The following is an 8,199-nucleotide window of genomic DNA, read 5'->3' as shown; positions in this document are numbered from 1 at the left end:
AAAGAAAGAAAGAAAGAAAGAAAGAAAGAAAGAAAGAAAGAAAGAAAAAGAAAAGAAAGGAGAAAGAAAGAAAGAAAGAAAGAAAGAAGAAAGAAAAAAAACGTAAACAAATTATGGGTACAGTAAGAGCTTAGATAAGCAGACGGGGGGAATATTAAGAGAAGAGGGGCCAATAGTGGCACTAAGTAGGAAGAGGGCGACTTGGGCCCCCATGACTGGCAACTTGATGAGAGCTGGTGGACTGAGGTGCTTTGGTTCATTTATCGGCTCAGTACTGGGGTTTCCAGCCCATTGCTGACTCCCAGCAACCCGCGTGGAGATTACAGAGGAATCACATCACCAGCGAAGTGTGTTCTTGGGCATGACATTAAGGCTAGACTTTGTATCTTCCATAATGTAGGGTTGGTGCCACTGGCTTGCTAACTCCAATCTAGCACGGAATCCCACACCTGGCAGCTTTTCCGGGAGGAAAAGTTCCATTGGAAGGATCCATTGGCCAGCACTCAGATATAATAGGTTATATGCATCCAGACCAGCGACAGAAACATATTGAGAGGGTTTTATGGGGATTTGCAATTTTGTTTTATTTACGTAATTAAAAATTATTTTAATGTTTATTTATTTTTGAGAAAGAGAGCGCACGAGCCGGGGGAGGGGCAGATAGGGAGACAGAGGGTCCGAAGCAGGCTCTGTGCTATCAGCGTAAAGCCTGATGTGGGGCCCAAACCCACAAACTGTGAGATCGTGACCTGAGCCAAAGTTGGACACTCAACTGACTGAACCACCCACGTGCTCCAATTTATGTAATTTTTTAAAAATTGCCCAACCCTGGGACTTGGAATTTTAAAGCTCTTCTGCTGGGGTGGGAGAGGTGGTGGGGAGGAGGGTGTTACCGTGACTTAAGACAGTGGTGATGGGTCCACGGCCACCACGGATCCCAAAGGAATTAGGCAAGGTGAATGAGTCAGCCAGACCACCACCACACAGAAGGGCAGCAATGCTGTTCAAGGCCATCCTAGCTCCTCCTTCGGGCAGGCGCCTTGGTTTCTGCCACAGAATTCAAAGAGAAAAGGCCTTTGTAATCAGGAAGCCTAAGTCTTTGGAAGAGCCCAGAAGGAGGTAGGTGACCTCCTGGATAGGTGCGCTTCCTCCCGTGACACTTAGCAGCCCTGACCGGAAGCTTGATGTCATCATCGAAGGAGACGTGCTTGGCTTTTCACCCCTGAAAAAAGACTGAGACTCTCCAATCGTCTACACCATGGTCAAGTCTGACTCCTTCTCCATCTCTGGATTTCTCTGTCCCTGGAGCACCTGTCTCTCACTCGGCCACCCCAGCTTGCTTTCGGAAGTGGATCTTATTCCAAATGTGATGTCATCATTCCGTGGCGCCCAGCGGCCGTGTGGCGAGCAAATACAGGAAGGCACACACACCGCCAGGAGGGGCTTGCAACAACAGAAATGTATTCTCTAGCTGTTCTGGAGGCTAGATGTCCAAAATCAAGGTGAAGTCGGGGTCACGCTCTCTCTCAAGGCTCTAGGGGAGGATCCTTGTCTCTTGTCGCTTCCGGTGGGTGCCGGCAGTCTCTGACTCGCAGACGAGTTACTCCAGACCTTCCTCTCTGGGGGTCCGCGTCCACATTTCCGTCTTCTGACAGGGACACCGGCCATTGTGACCTCACTTTAACTTGTCTGATTATTTCTGCAAAGACCCTATTTCTGAATGAGGTCACATGGTGAGGTTCTAGGTGCACATGGCTTTTAGGGGACAGTAGTCAACCTGGGGACACCGCAGTGACTAATCACAGGAATGCAAGTCTGTCTGGGCATCAGGGGCGTGTCCCAGAGTGGCTGCTCCGTTCTCCCTCCCGTGCAACACCTTTACCTTGGCCTCTGGTCTGCCCCAAGGTGGCCATCACAGTTGAACACTTACTCTGGGCCAGGCTTTATATAGTTTTCTGTGCAGTAGCTCATTATTGCCACAAAAAGCCCAATAGGCTGACTCTCATCTTCCTCGTTAGGCAAAGGACACTAAAGGTGCTGAGAAGGTGAGTGCATTGTAGACGGACCCCCACAGAGGCACCAGACCACCTCCGTGCAGAGCATTTAGGTGTGGACAAGGTTTGCTTTCAGCTGTTTATTTTGCTTTTTGTATTTCTAAGAAAGGTAAAACTTTAATTCCATTGAGAAAGAGTACATCAATGTCCAAGTTTTTTAAATCATAGATTTGAAAAGTGAATTAACCGAGATAACGCGAACAACCATCTAGGAATGAGAACACAGAAGCCTGCCTATGAAAAAGACAGCACAAATGTCTTCCAATCGGCCATGTCCAGCTAACTTAAACCAAGTCCCGGGGTTGGACACCTGAGTGCTATGAGCTAGGTTTTCCGCAAAAGCGATGAGCATCGTGTCAGAAAGGTGCCACATGTGTGGTCTCCGTGACTGTGACAGCAGCCGATCTCCACCTTCAGCAGCAGCCCGGAGGAAGGGACAACCATTCTGGCCCTAATCAACTCCTCTCTAATTGAGTGACTAAGATGGCCCTTCCATGGGGCGCCTCCCTCTCCTCTGTCCCCGCGAGTCCATCAGGCTATCTCTGGAGAGACGGAGCACCCCCACACGTTTTAGAGAAACCACGTTCCCTGACACTGACTCTCTCACCGGCCACAGCTGTGACGCGGGCACTGTGGTCCTGGGGCTGCCCAACCGTGCCTCGTCACTTATTCCAAATAGTCATTGGAGCCTGCTGGGCAGCAGATAGGGAAGGCAGGGAGATGCCACGGTGACAAGGTGGGCAAGTCACTTTCCTCATGGAGCTTATGTTCTGGTGGGGAGAAGGGCATTGAACAAATCAATGAGCTCATTGCAGAGAGTGAGATGGACTGAGGAGACAATGACACTGGTGGTGGGGAGTGACCTCCGGGGTGAGCAACACGAGTTTGGGGCCCTGGCGAAGGGCTTCCGTAAGGAGATGATGTGTGAACTGAGAGCTGAATGGCGAGAGGGGAAGCGTTTGTCAGCCAGAGCGGGACTGAAGGGACATCCTCCCGGCCATCTGGATCTTGGGGGCTCGCGGATCCCGCCAAGGACACAGACGTCCCCGCTGTGGCTCAGCGCCCTGCTAGACTTTACAGCCGGTACGGCCACAGCAATGTCACCTAATAGGACAGGTGTAAATTAAGTATAAAGGTGTGTGTATGAAGCTCTCGCTCTGACTGCAAATGGAATGTGTTCAAACAGATGTGCTTTTAGGGGCGCCTGGGTGGCTCAGTCGGTTGAGCATCCAACTTCTGTGCTGCCAGCACAGAGTCTGGAGCCTGTTTTGATTTTGTGTCTCTGTCTCTCTCTGCCCCTGCCCTGCTCATTCTCTCTCTCCCTTTCTCAAAAGTAAATAAACATTAAAAAAAAAAATTTTTTAGAGTCAAATGCTTAACCGACTGAGCCACCCAGGCCCTCCCCCCCCCCCCCCCCCAAATTACCCTTTTAAGGTCTGATTCCTCCTTTCTCCTGCCGGCTGCCTTGTTACTTTGTGTAATTTCCTGTGTGTATAAAAGCCTGTACGGCCTTGCTGGAGGTTCTGTGCATCAGCTAATATCCTTTGGTAAACCCCTTTCTGCTGGAACCAGCTCGAGTGGCTCCTATTGTCTGATCCATAGAAGGCTATTGGTCCTCCGTACAGATGCTCGAAGCCTTCTTGTATTTCTCTACTGAATCCTCCCGACTCCTCGCTGGGGGTCTGCAGGGCAGTGCTCCGTCCCTGGCTCTGTTGCTTGTACAAGTCCCGTGACTCATGCTGATGCAAACCCTGTCCCACCAAATGTTCTTCGTTCGACAATCATAGCTCAATAACTCCCTCTCGTTCTGGAACAGTTCTAATCCCCCCACTTTCTCCAAAAATTGAAGAAAAAAATAAACTTATAAGAAAGTCTTTTTATCTACCAGAGGGGAGAAAAGTCCAAGGCCAGGTGCCTTCTTCAAGCTCAGTGTTTTTTTAATGTTTTTTTATGTTTATTCATTTTTGATACAGAGAGACAGAGTGCAAGCGGGGGAGGGGCAGAGAGAGAGAGGAAGACACAGAATCCGAAGCAGGCTCCCGGCTCTGAGCTGTCAGCACAGAGCCTGACACAGGACTTGAACTCACAAACTGTCAGACCATGACCTGAACTGAAGTCGGACACTCAGCTGACTGAGCCAGCCAGGAGTCCGTAAAACTCAGTTTTTAAAGACCTGATCCTTTTTCTTGTTTTCTTCCTTTTTTTTTTTTTTTTTTTTTTTTTGGTAAAGTATCTTAATGTAAAATTTAAAATAAAAACTACCTAGGGGCATCTCGGTGGCTCAGTTGGTTGAGCATCCAACCTAAGCTCAGGGTCATAATCTTGCAGTTCATGAGTTCGAGCTCCACATGGGGTCAGAGCCTGCTTTGGATCCTCTGTCCCCCTCTCCCTACCCCTCCCCGACATATGCTGTCTCAAAAAAAAAAAATAAACATTTTTAATAAATAAGTAAAATAAAAACAACCTAAAAGATCCCTCTTTGAAGAGTATGAGAATGGGTAAGATTGATTCAATGGCATCTTGCTTAGACACATCTGTTTAAAAATTGGTTAAAAGGTATTATTTAACCAATGAACCATAAGGGCTCAAAAAAAAAAAAAAAAATCCAAACACAATAACACTCCCTCAGGTAAATGCCCCGTCAGACAGTTTTTTAAATGTGTATCATTTATTTGATAAAGCATAGCAGCTTATCCAGAGAGGAGTTATGGTCTATTGCATAAATAGGCATTTGGACAGCTTTAAAAATGCATACTCTTTACACCCAAATGCCGAGTGAAAATCCCAACAGAAAGTGGTCATTATGCGCAAAGAGCAGCCACTTTTCAAACCCAAGAGGTGATCCAGCCAAATGATGCCTTTCAAAATTTTCTTCTCCGAGAGCTGCATAAACATCTACTTATTTACTTATTTAAATGACCACTAGTCGCTTCTGGGTCTGGGTCAAGAGGCTCCCCAGTACGAGTGAACTGACCTTCCCTGAGCACGGGCTTATCGGGGTTCTCACCCTTGTGTGCTCACCAGAATCACCAGGAAGCCTATCCAGACCCCACCCCGAAAAGCCCAGGATACGGTTCTGAAACCTCCCCAGGGGATTCCGATGTGCAGTCAGGGTTGAGAACCGCCAGGCTTAAGATAAGAATCCAAAGCTCAGAGAGGCCAAGTGACTTGCCCAAGGTCACACAGCAAGCCTGGGGGAGACGTAGGTATCTGGATCCTAGGCTTCACTCTTGCTGCTCCTGTATACTCTCTCTTTTCCATGTAGAGTTGCCTTTTTGGTTTACTTTTAATACAGTTTCGTGCTTTCTTTCATTACATCTACACTGGAACTATATAAATGGTGTGTAAAGTAGTAATATAATTACACCAAGCAAACATTTAGAAAACACAATGAGGAAAAACATACTTCCATTTCCCAAATACCAGTTCAATGAGTCCTTTTGTATTAATTGTACCAGATAGCCTTAGATCTCGTTTTCTTCTTTATGTATTTCCCTTCCTTGTAAATGTGAGTTTATATGTTTGTGTATTTTAAAATTTCATACCCCAGGTATTCTACCTTACTGCAAATTCTCTATTGGTTTTAAATTAATTATTTTCTTTAAGTTTATCGAGAGAAAGAGAGAGAGAGAGAGAGAGAGAGAGAGAGAGAGAGAATCCTAAGCAGGCTCCGTGCTGTCAGCACAGAGCCTGATGTGGGGCTGGGACTCACAAACTGTGAGATCATGACCTGAGCCGAAATCAAGAGTTGGACATTTAATCTACTGAGCCACCCAGATGCTCTGGTTTTAAATTAATTTTAAAAATAATAGATGTTCACTGAAAATTTCAAGGAATATAAACATATGTAAGATAGAAAATAGAAGGCCCTAAACCCTTCCCATCCCAGTTGCTAGAAGAAATCTATTTTTTCTGTATATATGCTGAAATGGGAATGAATAATGGGTACAATTCTGCAATTTGTTCTTTTTTTTTTTTTCCTTTTTTCCCCCTAACTAAATGCTTTGGGCATCTTTCCACGTCCTTACATACTGATTACTTCATTCACACTATGCCATTAAGTGGGTATGCCATAATTTATTTAACCCATCTTCTATGGAAACATTTAGAAGCCTTTTCTATCAAAAACATCAAGCACATAAACAAACACCTAACCATGTGAATGTCAGGGCCTCCCAGCTGTGGCTGCCGCCCACCCGGGCTGCCCCCTCCAAGCTGCCCGGCTGGCTCGGCTGGGACGCAGGTCTCCCAGGGCACGCTGTGTACTCTGCAGACAGAGGGCTGGAAAGACTCCTGTGGTTGACTCCCCGACCCGTGCTTAGAAAAGCAGCCCACAAGGAGGGACACTGATAATTTGCCTCGTTTCCAAGGCAACTCAAACAACAGGGAGGGCAGGGCCCAGGATGCATCTGATCTGCATGTGCTTTCAGAAATCCCCAAAGCTGCCAGAATTCAAGGACTGTGGGTCTCCTGTGCAGACTAACTGTTGTTTTCTGGGTCCCTCCTCCTGCTGCCAGCTCAGAGATGGGGTGGGGGGGGCAGGATATAAATAGAACCATTCAGCCATAGCAACACAGGTGTTTTTGTCTTTCACTTTTGTTTTTAAACATCAAGGAAGGAAGGGAAATAGAAACTCATTGTCAAAGAGTGTATTGTGCAGAAAGCAATTTAGCAATGTTTCAAGAGCCTTAAAAAGGGAAACTCTGACCTGGAGATTCTACTAAAGAAATGATCACACCTGTGCAGAAATATTAGGAGCCGGGGCCCTGGAGTTCCTACTTGCACCAGGGTTTTCCTGGCCTGTGACTCTGGACAAGATACCTCTCCGTGCCTGTTTCCTCATCTCTAAAATACAAATAATACTTGGACTTCCTCACTAAGCTCTTGTGAAGATGAGGTGAATTAACCCACGTAAGCCGTGTAGACAAGGACCAAGAGAGCTTTGTAAATGTTGGCCGTTGTCGTATTTAACAGCAGAGATGGATAGAGGAACCGTGAAATAAACAATGGAATATTACGTAGCCATGAAAAAAATCAACGTGAGAAAATGCTCACAACATAGTGTTAATTGAGAAAGAATCAAGAACAAATGTACATAATGTATGATATTAATGACACAAAAATGACAGCAAAGTATTAGATATGTCCAGATTATAAGATTATGAGCATTTTTATATTTAAAATAAAATTTTTAATGTTTATTTCTGAGAGAGACAGAGCACAAATGGGAGAGGGGAAGACAGAGAGGGAGACACAGAATCCCAAGCAGGCTCCAGGCTCTGAGCTGTCAGCACAGAGCCCGACGTAGGGCTTGAACTCATGAAAGGTGAGATCATGACCGGAGCTGAAGTCGTATGCTTAACTGACTGAGCCCCCCAGGCACCCGAGCATTTTTATATTTTTACATATTTTATGAGGTTTTCTATAATAAGAATCGATGACTTTTATGATCAGGAATCAATAGTTTTTTTTTAATACAAAAGGATCTTGAAATATGTATACGTATCAAACAATGCCAATCCTTTTCTCCCAACATTAGTGCCAATGCTACTCCAAAGTGGGGGTTCAAGGGTTGTTTGTTCTCTTGGTGTCCCCACTGTGTGTGGCCCTTCCCGAACCACTGTCTTGTCACTTGCTTCCTTTCTCCCTTACTTGGCTTCCTTTCAAGATAGGAGTCTATGAAGTCATTTACTCAGGCTCAACTGTCAAAGACTGTTAATGCTTAACATGTGATGCTACCCACGACAATATGTTTCACCAGGGAACAAAGGCAAAGGATGACATCCCTAACAGTAGAATTTTAGACACCTCTAGACAGTGGAGAATACTATTAAATAAGCAGGAAGGAAAATGGTTTCCTAATGCCTCTGAAATCACATCCTGGTGATTCATTAGGCTGACTCAGCTCAAAACCACCAAAGGTTCAAAGTACAAAATCCTCATCTCCTGAGAGGTGCAGACCTTGACCTAGTTACTAGGAATGAATACACCAGGTTGGAGGTGGGGTGGAAGAGGGCTATAGAAAGGGCAAGTTCATCCAGGAGAGAGTTTTACTCTTTTGAATATAATATCAGTCTTTAACGAGCCTGTAGAGTGTCGAGAAGGAGATTCTGGGAAATGATGCAAAGTCCTTAGTGAGGGTAAG

This window comes from Panthera uncia, chromosome D4, assembly GCF_023721935.1.
Source record: "Panthera uncia isolate 11264 chromosome D4, Puncia_PCG_1.0, whole genome shotgun sequence".
NCBI classification, from domain to species: Eukaryota; Metazoa; Chordata; class Mammalia; order Carnivora; family Felidae; genus Panthera; species Panthera uncia.
This window is presented reverse-complemented; position numbering follows the sequence as displayed.